The 25,895-nt window shown below is 41.1% G+C and overlaps 1 protein-coding gene across 2 annotated transcripts in view; it reads left to right on the top strand.

Annotated features, from left to right (window-relative positions):
- The window catches only part of Mvb12b (multivesicular body subunit 12B), a 166,557-nt gene that overhangs the window by 12,904 nt on the left and 127,758 nt on the right, over window positions 1-25,895 (top strand). The gene's annotated exons all lie outside the window — the stretch shown is intronic.

The following is a 25,895-nucleotide window of genomic DNA, read 5'->3' as shown; positions in this document are numbered from 1 at the left end:
CAATTAGAACTTAAGCTCTAAGAAGTGAGGTGACAGAGTCTTCATCCTTGGATATGGTGATTAGTCAGGACCAAACCTCCTCCAGACACACGCTTGGTGGAGCACTTGCTTTGCCCCACACCTCGTGCTGTGCGCAGTAGTCCCATACGACAGGACTGGCCCTTCTGTTAGTTCAGTGACAAATTCTCACACGGGAGTGCAGAGTGACACCAGGGGGGTTAATGGTGAATGTCATCCTGTGTTTGAGATTCTAAGGTGATCTTATTTTTACTTCCTATTTTGTTTACACCTTATTCTTGTACATTAAAAATGTATATCAAGAATACATAAAAATAGAAGGGTGCTGGTCTCCTTAGCCAGCACAGAAAAAAACACCTCACAGTGATTAGATCAGCATCTAACGTCCTGGGGTGGGAAGGCCCGGATGCCTGGTCCTGAAGGAGCCCTGAGTCCCGGATTCTTAGTCTAGTGCTGTTGACATTTGGGGCCAGACAGTCCTGCAGCTCTGGGCTGTGGGACTCCTGTGCATCACAGGAGCTGAACGTCCCTGGCCTCCACCCCGTCCAGGGAGTAGCAGCTGCCACTCTTCCCCCAGTGGAGATGATCAGAAATGTCTCCAGATATTTCCAGATGATCCCAGGAGGAGGGAAGGGTGGGTAAAATCAGCCCAACTGAGAACCGCTTCGGTCACACAGGCTGTGCCAGGTGGGTCATTGTGGGTCTGAGTGCAGGCAGAGGGGCCTGTTAAAGTGCTCCACATCACTTTCCAAACTTTTCAGAATGTTTTAAACATTTTAAAAGTGAAAGAACGAGGGGATCTTTTTTGACAAAGGTTTGAGGGTTACCTGCTGCCTGTCTTCAAAGCCCTGTTGGAATGTATAACTTTCCATAAAGTAGAACCACTAGGTATGACTTTTGCCTTAAAACTTTTAGGAAAGCTAATAAAAATGTTTCTGATTTGAGAAGCCAAAGTGTCTTTGGATGAGTTGGATCATGAATCAAGACAGGCTGAGCGCTCGCCCTGTGGGAGGATGGGCCCTGGGGTCCCTCTCCTGGGAGGCCTCGGGAGCTTGAACACTGGGCCTGGCTTGCTGTCCTGCTGTTGTCCCCTGTTGATCTGCATCTATAACGTTCTGTTGGCACCTTTGGGGTCATCTTGAATGCTTGGCTAGTGGGTGGCAGATGGCCTTTGATGGTTTGGTTTTCTGAAAGTCTCGGGGAGCCTGACAGGAGCACAATCCATCCCTATCATTTTCTCCTAACATCTAGCTCAGGGCAGAAGAGCGCGGTGTCAAATGAATAAAATTAATAAGCACATTTCATGATCATGCTGTACCATGCATTTTAGTGGAAGGTGAGCAGGGCAAGGGGCTTGAGCTAGATCGCCTGGTAATTACCCAGCCTCCATGCGCGGCCAAGGATGAGATGTCTGTGGGCTCCCTCTAAGAGGGAGAGGGGTGGGAGTTGTCTCTTTGTTCTGGTCTCTTTTCAGATAAGCATCTTGTTCCCCAGAGGACTGGCCCCAGGTTCAGGGGGATGGTGGGAAGGGCCCGGGGAGAAGGGGTGCTTCCCCATTCTTCACATATGGAGTTTCATATGAAGTTGTGGAGTTTGATAGTGACCGTGCGGGAGGAACCCTGAGGAGGTCCAGAGGATGAGGGTGCCCTGCTGCCGATGGTGGGGAGACCTCTCCCTGTCTGTCACATGGGCCTCAGGGTTAGCCCCCTGCACAGGTATATTGAGCACAATGACCCTGAAGTCCTGCGAGTCAGGCACCCGAGGGCGGCTGGCCCTGTCACACAGCTGCTTTAAAGTGGGTTTAGGCACCATTGCTGCTTGACATTAAAATTGACAAAAGTTCATTTATAAAAATCTAATTCAATGACTTCACTTCCCTTCCAGTCAAGGGTAGCTTCTTAGGTTAGGAGGCTGGGGACTGTTTGCTAAACTTCTCAACTTATTGTCCCATTTCTGTGGTCTTTTCTGAAATGGCCTCCTCTTTGTGTCCTGCAGCCCCACTCTCAAATCTGGGAATGACTGGGGCTGATGTTCCATGCTGTCAGGAGCTGGGTGGGTCTTGTGGTTCTGGGATGCCCCAGCACCTGGCCTCATGACTCTCTGCTGCAGGTGCCTGGCATTGGCCAAAGGCAGCGCGTGCCATCTCATCTTATGGGGACGGGGAATTTTGGAAGGATTGTAATGCAGTGAGAAACACTTCATGCTACAGCTTATCACCCAGAATGAAACCTCTAATTCCAGGCCACACTGGGATGTCGTGTGTCTCAGGGGCATCGGACTAGACCTCACTGAGGATCACTGTGGGGCATATTTCCTGTATTCCCAGTGACATGTCTTACCTTTTACATACACTCACGAATGCTTACAGCTCAGACCAACGTCACAACATCGTGTGTGTGAGGTGGCCCTGTACCGTCATACCTGTGAAGCCGCTTTTCCACGTTGCCCTCACTTTTGGTAAAAATGTGACCATCCTTTGAAACCCAGCTCACACCGTACCTTGGAGAGACTCTTTGTTAGCGGTGCTCTTTCGACACTCTACTTGGCTTCACAGGTTTTATTGGCCACCTACTGCTGTACAAGACACTAGAAGTTCTATATTCTGGGGCATTGGGCTCCAGGAGGTGAAAGGTCAGAGATGAAGACAGACGGATGAGGCCAGATTACAACAGAGTTCTGAGCCATACTGAGGAGCATGGTTATTATTCTGGAGGGTTAGGGTCAGTGAAAGATTTTAAGGAAAAGAGGTTCTTAGTCAAGTTTGTGTTTCAGGAGTTCACAGGTAAGTACAGGAAGGAAAATGGTCGGAGAGGATAGATGTTGAGGCAGGTGGGTGAGTTTGGAGGCTGTTAGGGCAGAGAGAAGATGGGGCCTCACGGGCAGCTGACAGTGGCAGAGGAGAGAGGTAGAAGATCTGGGGGAACCAGGCGCACCATCTCTGAGTGCTGGCCCTGGGTGCAAAGGTGAGGAAAGGGAAGGGTTAGAGCGACACAGGAATCCCTAACGAGGCAGCTGGGTGGCCATGGGTATTCTCTGTTGAGACAGGAGCATAGCCATGTGGGTGGGGTGGGGGGGAGAGAAGCGGGGCTGTCTTGGACGCCTCAGTTTGACGTGCTCGTGCATCATCCAGGCGGAGCCCTAGTCCTGAGGTCTAGGGAGAGCTCTGAGGGTCATTCTTATATAGCAGGGACTGGGCACAGCCGGCCTCAGCCAGGAAGGGGCTGGGGAGCCAGGAGATACTATGTGTCATGACAGGGTCACATCGAGTCCCACAGATAATCATGGATGGAGGATGGGCATAGCAGTCTCAGGAGCAGGGCTGGGTGGACTTGAGGAGTGTGGGAGGCCTTGAAGGGGAGGAGGCGGGAAGGTGGTGCCAGAGGGTGGCTTGGCATCCTGGGCCTGTCCCTGGCTTACAGGCGGTCGAGTGTTGAGCAGGTTCAGGGAGGGAGGGGCAGAGGGGTTGGGACCAGGGGTCCAGGAGATTATGTTTGGTTAGCTTTTGCTCCATCCTGCTGCATGGGCTGGGAAGCCATCCTCGGGTACGGCCTCTGAGACAGTTAAATCCACACAGGCCCATGGGGAGAGACCCTTAGAAAATGGAGACCTCTGAAAACACAAGTTAGTTGGGCTGTGTCTTCAGGTTCAGATCAACAGAACATTCAGTATATGCTTGTAAGATATTGGATATATCATAAATTAAAATGTCACCCACCTGGGGAACCTATACAACATGCCCACGAGTGATTAATGGCTAGACTGTTGGACCAAAGGGGAGCCTCTGACTTCCAAGGGTAGGTGGTGGTCATGGGACTTGGTTTCCAAGGAATTTTGTAAACATTTTCCAAATCATCAGAATCTAATGATGGCTCGAGCGCTTAAGACTCCACCCCGTGAAGATCATGCATGTCACCAGAGAGCCCAAACCTGACTCCCTCTGAGTGTGACCTTCTTTGCTGTCCTTAAGTAAATCTTTACCTGTGCTATTGACTCCCTCTGCAGGTCTTCCTATGAGGACCTAAGATTACCCCATGTCCTCCCTTCCTCTGGTGACACTCTGGCCACGCACCGTATCCATGGGCAGCGTGTGGACAAGCTGTCAGTGCTTTCCCTCCCTCCTCCTCCTCTCCCTTCTCCCTTTCTTCCAACAGTGTTGAAACTAATTAGGCAATAAAACATTACTTGAAACTATTGGGCCTACATAATTTATATATGCCCAACATGTATTAGGAGTTTCCTGGATAATTGGAGTTTCACATGCTTGAACAGTAAGATGGAAGGGGTCGTGTTAGTTAGCTTTTGTTGCAGTGACAAAATATCCAACACTGACAACTTAAACGGGAGAAAGACTTATTTGGGTTCAGGGCTTCAGAGGTTTCCGTCCATAGTCTGCTGGCCCCATCACTTTGGGCCTGATTTGAGGCAGAACATCATGGTGAAGGGCATGGTGGAAGAAAGCTGTGCGGCTCATGGCAGCCAGGAGAGAGAGAGAGAGAGAGAGAGAGAGAGAGAGAGGGAGAGAGAGAGAGAGAGATCGAGCGCGAACGAGCGCAATCAAACAAGGAAGCTGTCAGGAACAAGAAGTGGGCTTCCAGGGCACTCCTCCAGTGACCCACTTTTTGCAGAGAGGCCCCATCTCCTATAGTTCTCCCACCTAATAATCCACTCGGCCGTGAATCCCTCAGTGGATTAATCCATGGGTGAGGCCAGGGCCCCCAGGATCCCAGAAGCCCCACTTCTGAACATTGCTGTACTGGGGATCAGACCTTTGAGGAACACTTCATATTCAGACCTCGACAGGGGCTTTAGGGGCACTAGGCCAGAGCAGCGCCTCTCTGGGCCAGTGGGCTGGGTGGGGAGCAATGCCGGGAGCTGACGGAAGGGTCCTAACCGGCCAAGGAAGGCCTGATTTTCTCTTACCAAAGTAGGAAAAGAAAAACAAAACAAACACAATCACTCCCTGTTGAAACAGGCTCCTAGGGGCTTGTGTTTCATGTGGTGCTCAAGGAATTAAAAAATCCTGAAGAGCTCAGGAAGACGGTGGCAATATCTTGTTAAAAGCAATGATAGCTGTCAGTGGAAAATGTGTGTGCTGGTCACCGCTGTCACATGGTCTCTGGAAAGCTGAAGCTGGTGGGGGGCCATGGGCGGGGCAGGAAAACCCCTCTGTTCCTCCTGGCCAGAGCCTCAGGCTGCCGCCCTCCTGTCTCCAGCCGCAGGTGCCAGAACCAGGGGCAGCAGCTTGTTCCTGTGGCTCTGAGAGCTGCTGGCCAGGGCCAGTCTCGCTACAGAAGTAGCCAGGACATGAGTCCCGCCTCCCAGATTGGTTTATTTTCAGAACTAGAGCTTGTTTTGATAAAAGGCACCAGGTGTTCCTCCTTTTTGTTTTGATAGAAAATACATTAAACCGAGGTTTACTGAAAACACGGAAAGTGGTTTCACAACCGCCCTTGGCCTTTGTTTCCTGTGGCCTGAATTAGCAACCCGCTGCTAACTGTCCCATGTTTCCCCTCCTTGGTCCCCCTTGTCCCACTGAACCTGTCCCCAGGGACGAGCCCCCCTGGGTGGAGTCCCATGCCCCCTCAGCTCAGTGCCAGCGTCCAGGGGAGCCAGCATGCTGCCCGACCTCTTGACTGTCCCCTCAGAAACCAGGTTCCTCTGCCTGCTTGTGGAGGAGCGGGCCTGCCTCCTCTAGGCCTCCCTCCCCTGCCACCAGAGCGGAACAGAGGCCTGGGCTCCCACTGAGGACTCACAGCTGGGTGCCGGGCCTGGTGGGGAACAGCAAAGGGTCCCCGTGTCCTATTCATTATTTAGAAAGGCTTATAACAACAAAGCCTCAAATAATTGAAGGAAGAGAAGAGGAGCTTTGTTTAACTTCTCTTTTTTAAAAATTCAACTTTTAATTTTGAGCCAATGGTAGACTTCTGTGCCCCTTAAGGAGCAGTGCAGAGTTGTCCTGTGTAGGGTTTCCCCCGGTGGGGACATCTCGCGGACTCTAGTGCAGTATTACAGCTGGGCCATTGACATCGTGCAGTCAAGACATAGAATATTTCTGTCCTAAAACATGCCCAGGATTTTGATTTTCCTCAGGTGTGGTGTGGCCGATAGATCAGGGAGCTAGTTCCTTACTCGGTTCCAGAGTGGACATGCCAGGCCACGCAGGACCACGTGGAGAAGCACCAGTGTGGGGCAGAGGCAGAGGAAACCAGGAGAGCAGGGGCAAGAGCCTCTGTGGCGGTTTGCCTGGGACGGGCAAGGCAGAAGGGCCCGCCAACCCAGGGCTGTCTAGATTGGATAAGTTTGGTGGGCTCTGGGCTGCAAGGGTGGTCCCTAGTGTCAGGTGTCTGCCCCAAGCTGACACAGGCAGAAGAGAGGGTCCAGGACTGCAGGGGCCTGATGCAGGAGGCTGCAGGAGGCTGATGGGAGTTTAGACCTAGGATTGGTTGGCTTATAGGTCAAAGGCACCCAACAGGACAGGCAATAGCAAGTCCCTAACTGCCTCTAGGGACGGATGAGCTGATGGGAAGAGCTGGTCCCTCCCTGAGTCTGCAAAGCCCTAAGGCATGGAAGCATCATAGGGAACATGGAAAAAACCCATAATATGGTTCCCATCACCCAAAGGATTCCTCATGTTGCCCCTTTAGTGCCACACTATACTCCCATCCCCACCTCCTCTGTAACCTGATCATCACAAATCTCTCCCTCTATCCTTTGGTCATTTCAGAAATGTTATATAAATAGAATTTCATAACCATCTTGAATCTAATGTATGAAATATGATATGTCAAGAGCTTCATAATGTTTTGAACAACCAATAAAAAAAATAGAATTATACCTTTTGGGATTATTAGCAGTTTTTCAAAACCTCTGAATAATTCTCTGAAGAGTCATCCAGAGAATCTATTGCATGTATCAGTAGTTGGTTCCTTTTTATTGATAAAGCTATCCCCTAGTACATATGAACCATAATCAGTTTGACCATTCACCCACTGAAAGACATCTTGGTTGTTTCTAGTTTGAAGCTATTATCAATAAAGTTACTGTAAATACTCATTTACAGGCTTTGGTATGAATCTAAGTTTTTATTCCTCTGGAATAAACTGTTCAGGAGTACATTTGCTAGATAATATGATAGTTGCATGTTTAGTTTCTTTTTTTTAATGATAAACTACTTGCCCATGTGGCTATAAAGTACAAGTGGTACAGTTTCTCCATATCTTTCCAGCATTTGTTTTTGTCACTATATATATATATATATATATATATATATATATATATATATATAGTGACAAAAGGTGTATATATATATATATATATATGTGTGTGTGTGTGTGTGTGTATGTGTGTGTGTATTTCTGCCTTTCTGACAGGTATCAATAACTCATTTAGTTTTAATTTGTGTTTTCCTGGCAGCTAGTTATGTTCTTTTTATAAGCTTCTTTGCCATTTGTATATTGCTGTAGATTTTCTCCTATTTTTTTCTATAGGTTTCATAATTTTACATTTAACATCTAAGCCTGTGATCCATATTTTACATGATTTTTTTAATTGCTTCCTTTTAAATACCTTTGGAAGGACCATGTATGAGAAAGGCAATTTTCCTTTTTGTTTTAAATTCTAATTTGTTATATATGACAGTAGAATGCATTACAGTTCATATTACACATATAAAGCCCAATTTTTCATATCTCTGGTTGTACACAAAGTAAATTCACACCATTCGTGTCTACATACGTGTACTTAGGGTAATGACACCATCTCATTCCACTGTCTTTCCTATCCCCATGCCCCTTCTCTTCCCCTCCCTCCGTTTGCCCTATTTTCTTACCCCCATGCCCCCATCCAACCACATTATGAATTAACATCCTTAAATCACAGAAAATATTCAGCATTTTGTTTTTTGGGATTGGCTAACTTCACTTAGCATTATATTATTCAACTCCATCCATTTACCTGCAAATGCCATGATTTTATTCTCTTTTAATGCTGAGTAATATTCCATTGTGTGTATATACCAAATTTTCTTTATCCATTCATCTACTGAAAGGCATCTATCTAGGTTGATTCCACAGTTTAGCTATTGTGAATTGTGCTACTATAAACATTGATGTGGCTGTGTCCTTGTAGTATGCTCTTTTTAACTCCTTTGGGTATAGACTGAGGAGTAGGATAGCTGGGTCAAATGGTGTTTCCATTCCCTGTTTTCTGTATTGGCTGCACCAATTTGCAATCCCACCAGCAATGTATAAGTGGTCTTTTCCCTCATATCCTCACCAACACTTATTGTTGTTTGTATTCTAAATAGCTACTATTCTGACTGGAGTGAGATGAAATCTTAGAGTAGTTTTGATTTGCATTTCTCTAATTGCTAGAGATGTTGAACATTTTTTCACGTATTTGTTGGTTGATTGTATATCTTCTTCTGAGAAGTGTCTGTTGAGTTCCATTCCTCATAGAAATAGAAAAAGCAGTCATGAAATTCATCTGGAAAAATAATAGACCCAGAATAGCTTAAACAATCTTTAGTAAGGAAAGTGAAGCAGGAGGCATCACTATACCAGACTTTAAACTATACTACAGAGCAATAGTAACAAAAACAGATGGTATTGGCACCAAAATAGACTTGTAGACCAGTGGTACAGAATAGAAGACACAGAGACTAACCCACATATTTGCAGTTATCTTATATTAGACGAAGGTGCCAAAATGTACATTGAAGAAAAGAAAGTGTCTTCAACAAATGATGCTGGGAAAACTGGAAATCCATATGCAACAAAATGAAATTAACCCCCTGTCTCTCACCATGCACAAAGCTCAACTCAAAGTGGATCAAGGACCTAGGAATTAAGCCAGAGGCACTGCATCTAATAGAAGAAAAAGTAGACCCAAATCTCCATCATGTTGGATTAGGCCCCAACTTTCTTAATAAGACTCCCAGAGCACCAGAATTGAAATCAAGAATCAATAAATGGGATGGATTCAAACTAAAAAGTTTCTTCTCAGCAAAAGAAATAATCTGTGAGGTGAATAGAGAGCCTACATCTTGGGGGCAAATTTTTACCCCTCACACATCAGATAGAGCACTAATCTCTGGGATATATAAAGAACTAAAAAAAATCTTAACACCAAAAAAAAAAAAAAAAAACCCAAATAACCCAATCAATAAATGGGTCAAGGAACTGAGAAACTTTCCTTTTGAACCTTAGTTAAAAAGCAGTTGAACGTATTGTGTGGTTATATATTTTGTTCTCTTCTATGTATCTGTCCCTCTGCCAGTACCATACAGTATTGATTACTGCAGCTATATAATAAGTCCTGAAATTGGATGGAATAATTCCTTCTGCTTTATTCTTCTTTTTCAGAATTGCTTTAGCTATTCAAGTTGTCTGCCCACATAAATATTAGGATAATCTTATCTATTAACAAATCTTTTGTTGGGATTTTGATGGACCTTAATGTGAAATCTGTTTATCAATTTGAGAAGAATTCATATCTTTACTATACTGAGTCTTCTATTCATGAATATTTATTTAGTTCTTCTTTGATTTCTTTCACCAACATTTTACAGTTTTTAGCCAACAAGCTCTCTATATGTTTTGGTAGATTTAAATGTATGTACTGTATTTTTTTATTTTGAGTGAGTGTAAATGGAATTGTCCTTTAAATTTGAAAGTATTTGTTGCTATTATGTAGAAATATAGTTAATTTTCATATGGTTTTCTTGATCCTGTGATCTTACTGAACTACTTATTAGGTCCAGTTATTTTTGTGGATTTCGTGGGATTTTCTACCTTGACATTCTTTATTCCTTTCCCATCTGTATGCCTTTTATTTCCTTTTCTTGTCTTATTGCAAATGTTAGAACTTCTAACATGACTTTGTCTAAGAGTAGTAGCTACTGATTATAAGGGGAAAGTAGTTTTCACTATTAAGTATAATGTTACCTACTGAGTTTTCGTGGATACTTTTTATCAAGTTGTAAAAGTTCCTTTCTATTCCTGATTTTCTGAGAAATTTTATCACTAATAGATATTAAATTTTGTCAAGTGTTTTTAATGCATCAATTGATGTGATCATGTGATTTTGTCCTTTTTCTGTTAACATGTAGGCTATATTTCTTGGTTTTTTGTTGTTTTTTTTTCAACAATTGATTGATTCTATCCCTAGAATCAATCCCACTTGGTCAGTTGCTAAATTTTCTTTGCTAATATTTTGTCTTTTAATTGGTGTTCTAGACCATTTACACTTATTGTGGTTATTGATATGTTAGGGCTTAAGAATACCATTTTTTTTTTCACTGTTCATTCTTGTCTTTGTTTTCTGTTTCTTGCCTTCTTATGGGTTAGTTAGACATTGTTAGAATTCCATTTTGGAATTTGTTTGCATCATTTTTTTAGTGGTAAGTCCATATTTTACATTGTGTGTGTATGTGCACGTGTGTTTGTGTCGGTCTGTCTTCCATTTTTATAACAATCTCTACCACCATTTTTATAACAGTCTCTACCACTGTTGTCATTTTAACAGTTCAGATGAAATGTAGAATTCTTACTTTGTTGTATGTCCTTTTACCTTCCCTCATTGACAAATGTAATTGTCCTGAATATTTCCTATAGATACATTTAGAACCAATCACATAATGTTATGACTTTTGCTTCCACCATCAATCCTAATTTAGAAAACACAAGAGGAAGAAGATCTTCTTTATTTCTCATATTTTTGCTTACCATGTTTTTTTTTTTTAATCTGAAAATATCTTCATTTCCCCTTAACTCCTGAAGGAAATTTCTTTGCTTAGAGGATTCCAAGCTGATGATTTTTAGTGCTTGAAAAACGATGTGGCTTCCTGTGGCCCCTGTGATCTCTAATGAGAAGTCTTGGAATCTGAATTGCTCTTCCCCTGTAAGTAAGGTGCCGTTTCTTTTTCACTACTTCCAAAATTCTTCCTTGTCTCAGGAGTTTGACTAGAATGTGTGGATTTGTGTTGGTTTATCCTGTTTGGGATTTTCTTAATTTTATGACTCTGTAGGTTCATGCTTTTTGCCAAGTTGAAGTTTTTAGTCCTGATTTCTTCAGGTTCAGTCCTCAGCATCTCCCCTCTTTTAATTCTGCCAGTGCTTTTGTCGTGTCTGCAGGCGCCTGAGGACTGTGGGCTCTGTGCAGTCTCTCTTCTCTCTGCTCTTGGTGTGGGCGGTGCCCGCTCTGTCTCTAGCTCACTATCTGTCATCTTCTGTCCCCTTCTGCGGAGCCCAAACACTGAGTTCCTTTCCATTCTGAGGTTCCAGTTTGTTCTTCTTTATATTTTGAGTGCTGTTTGGATGTGGTCTGAGTGTGTGCCCCAGGGCTTCATGTATTGAACTTCAGTTCCCCTCAGGAGACATTGAGAGTAGAGGTGGTTCTGACTGTGGTGGTGTTCGGAGGTGGGGCCTTTGGGAGGGGACTAGGGTCAGATAAGGTCATTAGGACAGAGCCATAGGTGACTCACAGCCTGGTAAGAAGAGAGAGAGGCCAGAGAGGTGCACACATGGCCTCCTGGTGCTGGCCTTGCACCACCCAGGACTCGGCCAGCAAGAAGGTCATAACCAGCTGTGGCCTCCCAACCTTTGACCTGCAGAACCATGAGTCAAAGTGAGTCTCTTTTCATTAAAACTTACTAAGTCTGTGGCATTTTATTATTAGCAACAGAAAATGGACCATACACCATGTATTTGCTGAGACTCTTTTTTATTAAGTGTGTTTATAATTGGCTCAGGGAGCATTTTTATGCTTACATTGTTTTATGCTTAAAAGAATAAAATTTTTCCAGGTAATTTTAATGTCTCTGTCATCCTGGTTTGGCATCTGATTGCCATGGTTTATTCAATCTGATATCTTTCTGTTTTTTGATATGACAGATAAATTTTTTATTGAAACCTGGACATTTAGGGTATTATGTTGTAAGACTGGATCTTTTTAAAATCTTTTCTCTTAGCTAGATGCTTCTTTTATACTTTTTTTTTCTTTTTGTGATACTCAATATTGAACCCAGGGCCTTGTGCATGCTAGGTAACCACTTAGTTACACACCTAGCTTTCTAAATTTTATTTTGAGACAGGGTCTCATTAAGCTCCCCAGGTTGACCCCTAATTTGTGACCCTGCTGCCTTGGCCTCTCCAATAGGCATGCACTACCATGTCTGGCTTAGCTAGCCATCTTGTGACACTGCTGTGGTTGGAAAAGGTGGGAGGTGCCACCCCTTTATTGCCAAGTAGGAGTAGAAGTCCAGTTTCCTTGCTGGACATCATTGACACCCAAGGAGGCAGGGCTCCCTGTTACTACTGGGTGGAGGCGGGAGTTCTAGCTGCCCTGGCCTCTGCATTGACCTCCCTGGTAGGAGCTGCTCATTGCAGCTCCCCTTGGGCCTCCCCTTGCCTGTATGGGGCTGGAATGTAGCCTCGGTCAGTATCAGTATCACCCACTGGAGCTGGAAAGGGGAGGGGAGCTCCTTACTGCCCAGTGGGGATGAAAGCCCCCCCTCTTTACGGGCCGCCTCTGACACCTCCTGGAAGTCTGGGCTCCTTAGAGGTGTGAGTGGGGCAGGGCCTTATGTCTTGCCAGAGTAGAGTAGTTGTTCCATAAAGTCTTCTGTTTGCTTGGCTGCCTTAGAATAAAAAGAGCAGGCTGTTGTTGGGTCTTTTTGTTTTTATATTTTTTTTACATTTTTTTTTTAGTTGTAAATGGACACAATGCCTTTATTTTATTTATTTACTTTTATGTGGTGCTGAGGATCCAACCCAGGGCCTCATAGGTGCAAGGCAAACGCTCTGCCACTGAGCCACCACCTCAGCCCCTGCTTTTATCTTTTGGTCTGTGTCTGTTGCTGTGTCTAGGTTGCTGGTTTCTTTAGCTCCCAGTCTGGGATACATGAGGCCAAAATAAGCCCCAGGAGCTCACCACCATGTGTTCCTTGGGTCCTGAGGGCCTGCAGGTGTGCCTTTTCTCACCTTTGAGAGTCTTCTGTTTGTTTTCTACAATTCCAGGGGTTTTAGTTCTAAGCAGTAAGAGAAATAGGGGAAAGTATACCCATCCCATACTCCTAGAAGTACAAGTATTGGCTTGCTTTAATTTTATGTTAATTCAGGGTTAACCAGAATCTGCTCATTCCTGAGCCTGTCGGAAGTCTTTTCAGAGCATGTGTTTCACCCTTGCTGTTCTGCACACAAGTAGGAAGTATGCTAGCGTCTGCTTACAAAATGCTCACCAGCTACCCCCTAAAGTCCTCAAAACTGCAGGTGCTTTGGGCCACCTTTCTTGTTTTTTGTGGTTTGCATTTGCAGTGTTGAAAGTTGTTTGTGGGAGGGTGGAGCACATTGGCAGGAGCAGATGCAGCTGACGTGGAGGATTTGGGAGAAGAGCTTCCTTGAGGTCAAGATCACCCTGTGGTCTCTCCTGTAGGGAAGATCTTTAAGTCCTTTTCCTACCTGGGGGGCTGTTTAGTTTAGCTGTCAAAAGCCTAGGCTCTGGCAGCCTGTCTGCGTTTGGTCTTGGCTCTGCCCCTTGGCTCTGTTCCCTGGTCAGGTCACTTCACCTTGTAGTGCCTCTGCACAGGGATTAATAACAGAACTTTCTTCATGGACTTTCTTCATGAAACCAAGCAGATCCTCATAAATGAGTGATCTGAGTCATCGCCACCATATGAGAAGAACAGCTGTCACGTCCTCCCGAGAAGGACACAGCACATGAATTAACGTGGAAAAACTGTACACATCACACGTGCACATAAATGTGTACATGTGTAACACATAGGAAAGAAGGGGAAAGTAAATGGGGTAAAACGTTAGGATTTTAGGCAATTTTCACATTATTTTTGTAACTTATCCCTAAATCTGAAATTATTTTAATACAAAAGCTTTAAAAAACTTAAGGGAACTAAGAGATATCTGTCTGTCCCAGGGTGATGAAGACATTGTGTGTATTTGCGGCTCTCCTCTCATCTGTTTTTTTTGATGTGTCTTTTACTGCCCAGCCCTGTCTGTGTCTTGGAGTCAAGCCTCAGGTTGACCCTAACCCCTCCTCACCCCCAGGGTACCCTCTTCTGAGCACCTCCTTTCCCTGTGGGATATGGGGCTGCCTAGTCCTGTCCAAGGCCCCTGCAAGCTCAGATTTGTGCTTTAGCTCCTCCCAAAGCTCACTTCCCATCCCTGAGGCGAAATCCTGCGCAGCTTCTGTTCCCTGCGGGTGAGGCCCTCACGCTGAGACCTGCACTTGAGCCACAGGGAAGTAGTCATAAGGAAGTAGCCTCCTTCAGAGGCCTGTCCACCCTAACAGGTCTGCCTGGGCGTGGGCTGACCCTGAGGGTCTGCAGAGATGCTGTGCAGGCCAGGAATGGGACCTACAGCAACCAGTGGGAGTCACAGCAGCTACACTGCAGCAGGCCTGCCTGCAGGGGCCCTGGAAACTCTCAGGTTCAGTCAGATCATACCGAGAGCTGAGCTTTAGTGCTTAACCCAAATCCTGCATTAAGATGATGTCACGGCATCTTGCTTATGACCTCAGGCCTGCAGGCTTCCCTGTTAGAATGCAGTCTGGTGACCACAGTGAAGAATCTTTTGCCGTGTGGCATGTGCTTGGGCCCCAAAGAGCTGCATTTTTCAGGCTATTTCTCAGCCATACTCTGTTGCCTTCATCTATTGAAACTATTCTATAGTAGCATAGTTTCAATTATTGTAAGTTCATAGCACTTTTTTTCAAAGTTAGCAATTTCTTGATTTTCTAAAAATTGAGGTGAAATTGCCCATAACATAAAATTAACCATTTTAAAGTGAACAGTTCGGTGGCATTGAATCCATTTAGGGTTGTGCAATCACTGTTTCTATCCAAACTCAGAACATTTCTTTTTCCCCAGTAGGAAGCCCTCTACCCAATAAGAAGCTGCCCCTCCCCACCACCACCATGGCCACCCCTAGTCTGCACTCTGCAGAGAGCTACCTACTCTGGATATTTCATATAAATTGAATCATGTATTGAGAACCTTTTGGGGGGCTCCTTTCAGTTAGCATATTTTTAAAATATATGTATTTTTAGTTGTAGATGGACCCTTGTCTGTCTGTCTGTCTATCTATCTATCTATCTCTCTATCTAATTGGTACTGAGGGTTGAACCCAGTGCCTTACACATACCAGGCAAGAGCTCTACCAATAAGCCCCAGCCCCTAGCATAATGTTTTTATAGCATGTCTGATACAGCTATTTCCTTCCTTTTTCTCTTTTTAATAAATGTTTGGTTATTATCCCATATTTCCTAAAAGAACTTCAGGTTTGACTTGTCCAGTTATATAAAACATTACGTTTTGATTCTCAGTGCAGTTGCACTGAATTAACAAGTTGATCTGAGAGGAATCAACATGTTTATAATATCAAGCTTTCCCATCTATGAACCTGGTTTGTTTTATTTATTTGTCCTTCAGTAAGGTTTTATGGCATTCTTCATATGTCATGTCATTCCTGTTATTTTTGTACATGCTTTCCTTTTGTTTCTGTTGTGTATGGGTTTGTTTTAACTAGCTTTATTGAGAGGTAGTCAATATACAGTATACTGCATGTACTGGACGCGAACTGTTGGGATGCATCTGGACACAGGGCTGTATGCCCACAAGATAATGAACCTGCCCTGACTCCAGCCTTTCTGGTTGGCTCTTTTTTTTTTTTTAAAGAGAGAGAGAGAGAGGGAGGGAGGGAGGGAGAGGGAGAGGGAGAGGGAGAGAGAGAGAGAGAGAGAGAGAGAGAGAGAGAGAGAGAGAGAGAATTTTTAATATTTATTTTTTAATTCTCGGCAGACACAACATCTTTGTTTGTATGTGGTGCTGAGGATCGAACCCGGGCCACACGCATGCCAGGCGAGCGCGCTACCGCTTGAGCCACACCCCCAGCCCCATCTGGTTGGCTCTTTTGAAATGCATCCCTCATGCCCCTCACCCATTCCTAAGAAACCACTGGTTGACTGTCATGGTAGACCAGGTTGCATTTTCTAGAACTTTATGTAATTTCTCTTTTTGGGGCGGGCTTTTTTCTCTCAGAATAATTATTTTGAGGTCTTTCACATGGTTGAGTGTGCCGGTAGTGCTTCCTTGTTTGTTTAATGAGTGGATCTCTGTTGTTCTCCTGTGTGGCACTGATTCACCCCTGGATTACCTGGGCTGCTTCCAGGCTGGGCTGGAAATAAAGCTGCTATGAGCATTCATTACAGGGAGTGGAATGACCGGATCATATGGCAGACCCAGGTCTAACTTTTAAAGCAACTGCTGGACTATCTCCAGGGGCTTGCATCACATTACAGACCCACCTTTAGAGTTTCACTTCTTCTACATCCTTGCCAACTTGACCTGGTCTTTCTTAATGGGGCCAGGCCAGTAGGTATGTGTTTATGAGTGTAGTTTGTGTTTCTTGAATAATTAATGCTATTAAACTCTTTTGCTATTAGCATATGTTCTTTGGTGTTGTGTCCAAATTTTTTTGGCCTGTTTTTTAATTGGGTTGTCAAATTATTCATTTTTAAAGGTTCTGTGTATTTTAAGAACAAATCTTTTGGATGTATATTTTGCAAATATGTTCTCCCTGTCGGTAGTTTGCCTTTTCATTTTCTTAACAGTATGTTTAAAAAGCAAACGTTTTGGGGCTGGGGATGTGGCTCAAGCAGTAGCACACTCGCCTGGCATGCACGGGGTGGTAGGTTCGATCCTCAGCACCACATAAAAAAAAAAAATAAAGATGTTGTGTCTGCAGGAAACTGAAAAATAAATATTAAAAAATTCTCTCTCTCTTTAAAAAAAAAAAGCAACGTTTTAAAGTTTGGTATCCAGTTTACTATTTTTTTTTCTTTTGTAGCTAATTATATTTGAGAAATCTTTACAAACTCACAGTCAAGATTTTTCCTTCTATTCCTTCTAGAAGGTTTATGGCCTTACTCTTAAGTTTATGACAATGACTTATTTCAAGTTTATTTTATATATAGTATGACATATGGATCAAGGGTCACTTTTGTCATTTGTGGTCTAATTGCAGCACCCTTTCTTTACTGATTATCTTTTCTTCATGGACTACTTTAACAAATTGAAAAAATCAGTTGATCATGTATATACATGTGTATTGTAGGGCAAATTCTCTTGTATTTTTTTAAGTACTTTTGATTGTTCTGGGTCTTTTGAATTTTAATATAAATTTGCAAACAACCTTGCCAGTTTCTTAAAAAAAAAAAAAAAAAAAGCCTGCTGGGATTTTGAGTGAGGCTGTATTAAATGTGTGGGTGAATTTATAGATATTTGACAGCTTAACAATTTGGGGTGTTCAGATCCATGAATATGGTATAGCTCTTCATTTATTTAAGTCCTGTTTAATTTCTCTTAGCAGTCTTTTAGTTTTTAGTGTACAACTCATGCAGATTGTTTGTCAGGTTTATCCCTAGGCATTTAATATTTTTGATGCTATTACAAATGATGTTTATTTTTACTTCATTCTTGTTTATAAAAATAAAGTTGATTTCTGCATATCAACTCGGTATTCTTCATCCTTATTAAACTTACTTATTCTCAGCACTTTAAAAAATTTCTTACAATTTTCTACAAAGTAATATTTTTCTGTGAGTAAAAATGCTTTTATTTCTTCCTTTCCAGCCTGTATGCCTTTTTATTCCTTTTTCTTGTCTTACTACACCAGCTAGAGCATCTAGTAGTACAGTTTTGACCACAAGAGGCAAAATCAGACATCTTCACCATGTACCAGATTTGAGAACAAAAGTCAGTATCTGACTGCTTAAGTATGGTGTTGCTTGAAGGTTAATTTGTAGCTACTTTATAACAGGAAGTACCCTTCCAGAGAATTTTAATCATACATGGATGTTCAATTTTATCAAATGCTTTATCTACATCTCTTTGGATGATCAAATGGTTTATCTTTTTTAACTTTTACAATGATGAACTATACTGATTCATATTTCAATGTTAATCTAAGACTTGCATTTCTGGAATAAATATCATGTGTACATAATATGTTGTTCTCTTTATGTATTTCTTTTAAGTTTACTAAAATTTTGTTAAGAAATGTTATGTGTGTTCATAACATTTGTTCATAATGTGAGAAGTATTGATTGGTCTGTGGTTTTCTTTCTTATAATGTCTATGTCTAGTTTTTATATTAGAGTAATATTGGTCTTGTATAATGAATTGAGAGGTGTTTCTTTTCTGTTTTCTCAAGATTTAGTGTAGAGGAAAAAAAAAAGATTTAGTGTAAAATTAGTATTATTTCTTCTTTAAGTATTTGAGGAATTCACCAGTGAAGCTCTCTAAGCCTGGATTTGGGAAGATTTTTTTAGCAATAGTTTGATTTTTAAAATAGATAACTGTGCTATTCAGATTTTCATTCTTAAATGAGCCTTGGTAATTTGTGTGTGTCAAGCAATTTTCCATTTAATATATGTTTGAAGATTCTTGGTCATAAAGTTGTTCGTAATATTCTCTTATTGTCTTTTTAATGTCTGTAAGGTATGTGGGATATCCTCTCTCCAACTCCATTTGAAATGAAGACAAATGTCATCTCTCTTGTTTTCCTCTTCAGGCTGCCTACCGTTTTTATCAATTTTATTGATCTTCTCTAAGAACCAGCTTTTGATTTTATTGATTTTCTTTTTCTTCGTTTCATTTGTTCTTGTGGTACTAGGGATTGAACCCAGGGATACTCTATCACTAAGCTTCATTTGCAGCCCTTTTTATTTCAATTTTGATGCAAGGTTTTGCTAACTGATCCAGGCTGGGCTGGAATTTGCAATCCTCCTGCCTCAGCCTCCTGAGTCACTGGAATCACAGGTATGCACCACCATACCTGGCTCATTCTGGCTTTTTAAGGTGGGATGTTTTGATCATCAAGTTGAGACCTCACTTCTTTTCTGACATTAGCATTTAATACTATGAATTTCCCTCTAAACTCTGCATTAACTGTATTCCTCAAATTCTATCATGTTTTTTATAATTTTAAACTCCATTTATAATACTGTCTAGTTTCTTGTATGATATCTTCTTTGATCTTGATTTATTTCAGTGTATGATTTTTTTCATATATTTGGGGATTTTCTAAATATTTTTCTGTTATTAATTTATTAAATTCCATGTGATGAAAGAACATATCCTAGAATAAGGAAAGCCAACTTTTTTTTTTTTTGAAAGGGCCTGAGAGTAAAATTTTTGGCTTTGTGAGTCACATATGATCCCTTTTTCATATTATTATGTTTTTTACCATTAAAAATATAAAAACTGTTTTTAATTCTTAGACCCAACAGAGATTGATGACTGGACCTGGCCTGTGAGCTCTGGTTCGCTGACCCCAGGCTGGACTGGGATGCTTTGGTGGATGTTCCAGGTACACTTAAGAAAGTGTGTTCTGCTGTTGTTGCGGTTGACAGTTCTACAAATGTCAACTTGGCCCCAATGATTGATAGTATTTATTCAAGTTTCCTGTGCTTTTATTAATTTTCTGTCTGTCCATTCTTTCAATTATTGAGAGATGGGAATTGAAATTTCTTTTTTTTTCTTTTGTCTTTCTCATTCTTTCTTAATCAGAGATTTGTAGTTATACAGTAGTCAGTTTCATTCTGACAAATTCATACTCACATGGAAACTGATTTCAGTTCATGATCCTCTTCTTTCCCTCCCGACCTTCCCTCTCCCATTCTTCTTCCTCTACTCTGCCAGACTTCCTTTCGTTCATCTATTAATTGGTATTCGATTGGTTTTTGTCATCTTACCCTTCCCTCCCCCTTTCCTTTATTTTACTCTAGCTTCCACGTACAACAGAAAACATTAGATCTTTGAGTTTCTGAGTTTGGCTAATTTCACTTAGCATGATATTCTTCATATGCATCCGTTTACCAGCAAATGCCATAATTTCATTCCATTTTTATGGCTGACGGAAAAAACCGATTTCTTAATCTGTTCATTTATTGACAGGCATCTGGGTTGATTCCGTAATTTAGCTACTGTGAATTGTGCTTCTGTAAACATCAATGAGGCTGTGTTGCTGTACAATGTTGGTTTTAGATCTTTTGAAAATACTAAGAAGAGGGATAGCTGGGTTCTTTGGTGGTTCCATCCCTAGCTTTTTGAGGACTATCCATACTGTTTTCCAGAGTGACTGCACTTACTGGTCTGCAGCCCCACCAACAGTGCACAGGTGTGCCTTCCCCCACAGTCTTGCCAGCATTTCTTGTTCACATTCTTGATAATTGCCATACTGACTGGAGTGAGATGTCTTTCCCTGATTGCCAGAGATGTTGAACATTTTTTTTTTAAATATTTGTTGGCTGTTGTGTTTCTTCTCTTGAGAAGTATTTCTGTTCTTTTGCCCATTTATTGATTGGGTTATTTGATTTTGTTTGCTTGTTTTGACATTGAGTTCTTTGTGTATTCTGGATACCAATCTCCTGTCTGAGCAGCGGGCAGCCAGGATTTTCTGTTTCTGTAGCTGTCCTCTCCAGGCTCGCAGTCGGCTCCTTCGCTGCGTCTGGTTTCACAGCACCCATTGACTCTTGGTCTTATTTCTTACACTTCCAGGGTCTTGTTAAGGAAGTCGGTGCCAGCACCTATATGATGGAGCATTGACCCGTTTTTTCTTCTAGCAGTCATAATGTTTCTGGTCTAATTCCTAAGTCTTTCCTCCATTGCAGTTTGAGTTTTGTGCAGGGGGAGGGGGAGGGGGTCTGATTCTTTCAGTTGTCTACGTAGAGCTATCCCATTTCCCAGCACCCTTTGTTAACAAGGCTGTCTTTTCTCCAAGATACATTTTTGGTTCCTGGGTCAAATATCAGAGTGATATTATAGGTACATGGATTTGTCTCTGTGTCTTTTGTTCTGTACCATTGGTCTGTGAGTCTGTTTTGATGCCAATTACCGTAATATTGTTGTTTACAGTTCTGTAGAATCATTTCAGATCAGGTATTGGGATGCCTTCTGCCTCACTTTTCTTGCTTAGTATTGCTTTGGCTATTCTGGGTCTCTTATTCTTCCAAATGAATTTAAGAGAATTTTTTTTCCTACTTCTATGAAGAATGTCATTGGTATTTTGATGGGTATTTCCTTGAATCTGTATATTGCTTTTGGTGGTATGGTTATTTTGGCAGTGTTGATTATGACTATCCAAGACCATGGGAGGTCTTCCTCAACTTCTTTCTTCAGTGTTCTGTAGTTTTCATTGTAGAGATCTTTTACCTCCTTGGTTAGATTAATTCCCAAGGTTTTCTTTTTCTTTTTGAGGTTGTTGTGAATGGGATGGTTTTTCTGATTTCTTCCTGATCTGAATCACTGTTAGCATATAGGAAATCTGTTGACTTATGGGTGTTAATCTTGTATCCTGCTGCTTTTATTAAACTTACCTATAAGCTCTAGAAGTCTTCTGGTGGAGTTTTCTGGGCCTTCTAGATATAGGATCATATTGAAGGCTGACAGAGATAGTTTGACTTCTTTTTCTATTTGTATCCTTTTGATTTCCTTTTGTTGCTTGATTGCTCTGACTGCGAGGACTATATTGAATAGGAGTGCTGAGAGTGGACAGTGATTGCTCTGGCTGCGAGGACTATATTGAATAGGAGTGCTGAGAGTGGACAGTCTTGTCTTGTTCCTGATTTTAAAGGAAATGCTTTTAGTTTTTCTCCATTTAGTATGATGTTGGCTTTGGGTTTGTCATAAATGGCCTTTACAATATTGAGGTAAGTTCCTTTGATCCCTAGCTTCTCCAGCATTTTTAACATGAATGGGTGCTGGATTTTTTAAAAGGCCTTTTCTGCATTTGTTGAGATAATCATGTGATTTAAGTCCTTAATTCTAAGTGGAATGACATTTATTGATTTGTGTATGTTGAACCCACCTTAGAATAAACCCATTTGATCATGGTGTATTATCTTTTTGATGTATTTTGAATGTAGTTTGCTAATTTTTTTTAAGGATTTTTAAAATCTATGTTCATCAGGGATATTGGTCTGTAGTTCTCTTTCCTTGGTGTGTCTTTGTCTGGTTTTGGTATCAGGGTTATGCTGGCTTCATAAAATGTATTTGGGAGTGTTCCCACCCTTTCAATTTCATTACTCAATATTGGTCTGTTTATGTTTTCTAAATTTTCCTGATTCAATTTGGGCAGGTCATTTGTGTCTAGAAATTTGTTAATATCTTCCAGATTTTCTAGTTTATTGAACTACAAATTTTCAAAATAGGTATGAACAGTTCTTTGGATTTCAGAAGGTTCTGTGGTGATATCTCCTTTTTCATATCTGATCTTGTTGATTTGAGTCCTCTCTTATGATTAGTTTGAGTAAGGGTTGCCGAAGTCTGGCTGGGCACAAATAACTGGGAGGTCACGAGCCACTTGTAGGTTCAGACAGGAACTACTTTATTGCCAGAACTCAACGGGAACTCCAAGAGAACTCAACGGGAACTCAACAGGAACTCCGCGAGAACTCAAAAGTAGTGGGCACCCGAGGTAACAGGAGCCGCCTTATTGCCGGACAGCAGAGGTTTATATACACAACTGAATACACAGCTTATTTCAATTTAGCATCATCCAGTTACAGCAATCAGTCATTATCTTAATAATTATACACAGCTTAACTTAATTATCATCATCTTAATGGCTCCCTGGTGTTACTTCTCAACCACTCCTTCTGGCAAAATGCCAGGCGCCATCTTGACTTGGTTGTGGCTCTCAACAAAGGGTTTGTCGTTCTTATTTATTTTTTCAAGTAATGAACTCTTTATTGATTGATCCTGTGAATTATTTTCGTATGCTCAATTTCATTGATTTTGGCTCTGATCTTAATTATTTCCTATCTTCTAATGGTTTGGGGGTTAGATCTTATTTTTCTAAGGTCTTGAGGTGGGACAACAAGCTTATTTATTTTGGCTAATTTTTAATGTAGGAGGCATTCAGTGCTATAAAGTTTCCTCCTAGAACTGCTTTCATCCTGTCCCAGAGAGTTTGATATGTTGTATCTCTGTTCTCCTTTGTTTGTAAGAATTTCTTGATTTGTCATTTCTTCTTTGATCCATTCTTCATTTAAGAGAGTATTGTTCAATCTCTATGTGTTTATGTGGTTTCCATTATTTTTCTTGCTCTTGATTTCTAGCTTCATTCCATTAGCATAGATAAGATACATAGGATTATATCAATTTTGTATTGGCTAAGATTTGCTTTGTGGTCTAGAATATGATCTATTTTTGAAAAAAATCCCATGCACAACTGAGAAGGGGATGCTGTTTTGTGGTGGAATATTCTGTAGATGTCTGTTAGGTCCACTTGATTTAAAGTGTTATTTAGGTAACCTGTTTATTGGTGATAAAGGTATATTGAAATCACCCAGTATTATTGTGTTGGTGTCCATGTGGGATTTAATGTCATGGAGTATTTTTTTCGATGTAATGAGGTGCATTGACATTTGGAGCATAAATGTTTACTATTGAATCTTCTTGTTGGATTGTTCCCTTTAGTAGGATGTGGTGGCCTTATTTCTCTCTTCTGATTAATTTTGCTTGAATTCTTCTTTGCCAGATATGAGAATAGCTACTCCTGCTTATTTTCTTGGCTATTTTTTTTGCCATGCTTTTACCTCATAGGCAAAGACATGAGTCTTTTGTAAACAGCATATAGTTGGACCTTGTTTTTTTATCCATTCTGCTAATTTGTATTTTTTAATTGGAGAGTTGAGATGAGACCATTAACATTCAGTATTTTTATGGATATGTGTTTGTGGTTTCCTGCCATTTTGGTTTTTTTTGGTATATTTTATCCTGTCTGGATTCTCATTTAGTGGCTTATTCTTCTGTTGAACTTCCTCTGTTTGTGAGCTTTGGGAATTGTTTTTTAGTTCCTCTGTGTGCAGTTTATTGTTGAGTATTGTTTGTAGTGCTGGCTTGGTGCTCATGAATTCTTTTAGTCTATTCTTGTCATGGAAAGTTTTTATTTTTCTCCTCGAATTTGAACCTGAGCTTTGCTGGGTATAGTAACCTTGGCTGGTGGTTGTTTTCTTTTAGGCCTTGGAACATCCCTAAGCCCTTCTTGATTTTAGGGTCTGAGCTGAGAAATCAGAAGTGAGCCTGCTGGTTTGCCTGTAAATGTGATCTGATGTTTCTCTCTTGCAGCTTTTATTTTATTTTTTTGATTTTTAAATTTATTTTTAAAAATATATGACAGCGGAATGCTACAATTCATACTACACATGTGGAGCACATTTTTTTTTTCATATCTCTGGTTGTATATAAAGTATATTCACAACAATTTGTGTCTTTATGCATGTACTTCGGATAATGATGTTCATCACATTCCACCATCATTCTAACCCCTGACTCCCTCCCTTCCCCTTCTACTTCTCTTTCCTATCTAGAGTTGGTCTATTCCTCCTACACTCCCCCTCCCTGTCCCACTATGAATCAGTCTCCTTATATCAGAGAAAACATTCGTCATTGTTTTTTTTAGGGGGGGATTGGCTAACTTCACTTAGCATTGTCTTCTCTGACTTCATCCTTTTACCTGAAATGCCATGATTTTAATCTCTTTTATTGCTGAGTAATAGTGCATTGTATATAATGCCACATTTTTAATCCATTTGTCTACTGAAGGGCATCTAGGTTGGTTCCACAGTTTAGAATTGTGAATTGTGCTGCTATACCACTGATGTGGCTGTGTCCCTGTAGTATGCCGTTTTTAATATTTCATCCTTCATCTAGCAAATACATTTTCTCAGCAGCACACGGATCTTTCTCTAAAATAGACCATATAATATGCCACAAAGCAACTCTTAACAAGTACAAAAAAGTAGAGATACTACCCTGTATTTTATCAGATCATAATGGAATGAAATTAGAAATCAATGACAAAATAAAAAATAAAAATTACTCAAACACTTGGAGACTAAACAATATGCTACTGAATGAACAATGGGTTTCAGAAGACATCAAGGAGGAGATTAAAAAATTCTTAGAGGTAAATGAAAACATAGACACATATATCGAAATCTCTGGGACACTATAAAAGCAGTACTAAGAGGAAAGTTCATTGCATGGAGCTCATTCCTTAAAAGAAGAAAAAGTCAACAAATAAATGACCTAACAGAACATCTCAAAGCCCTAGAAAAAAAGAACAAATAAATACCAAAAGCAGCAGAAGGCAGGAGATAATTAAAATTAGAGCTGAGATCAATGAAGTTGAAACAAAAGAAACAATTGAAAAAATTGACAAAATAAAAATTTGGTTCTTTGAAAAAAATAAATAAAATTGACAAACCCTTAGCCATGCTAAAGAAAAGAAGGAGAAAACTCAAATCACTAACATACATGATGAAAAAGGTAATATCACAACAGACACTACAGAAATACAGAGGATAATTAGAAATTGCTTTGAAAACTTATACTCCAATAAAATAGAAGATATTGAAGACATCAACAAATTTCTTAAGTCATATGATTTGCCCAAATTGAATCAGGATGATATATAAACTTAAACAGATCAATTTCAAGTGATGAAATAGAAGACACCATCAGAAGCTTATCAACCAAGAAAAGCCCAGGACCAGTTCTACAAGACCTTTAAAGAAGAACTAATACCACACTCTTCAATTTATTTCAGGAAATAAAAAAAGAGGCAGCACTTCCAGACTTATTCTGTGAGGCCAGTATCACCCTGATTCCAAAACCAGGCAAAGACACACCAAAGAAAGAAAACTTCAGACCAATATCTCTAATGAATATAGATGCAAAAATTCTCAATAAAATTCTGGCAAATCAAATACAGAAACATATCAAAAAGATTGTGCACCACGATCAAGTGGGGTTCATCCCAGGGATGCAAATTTGGTTCAACACATGGAAATCAATA

The sequence above is a fragment of the Callospermophilus lateralis genome, chromosome 2 (assembly GCF_048772815.1).
Source record: "Callospermophilus lateralis isolate mCalLat2 chromosome 2, mCalLat2.hap1, whole genome shotgun sequence".
NCBI lineage: Eukaryota > Metazoa > Chordata > Mammalia > Rodentia > Sciuridae > Callospermophilus > Callospermophilus lateralis.
This window is presented reverse-complemented; position numbering and strand designations above follow the sequence as displayed.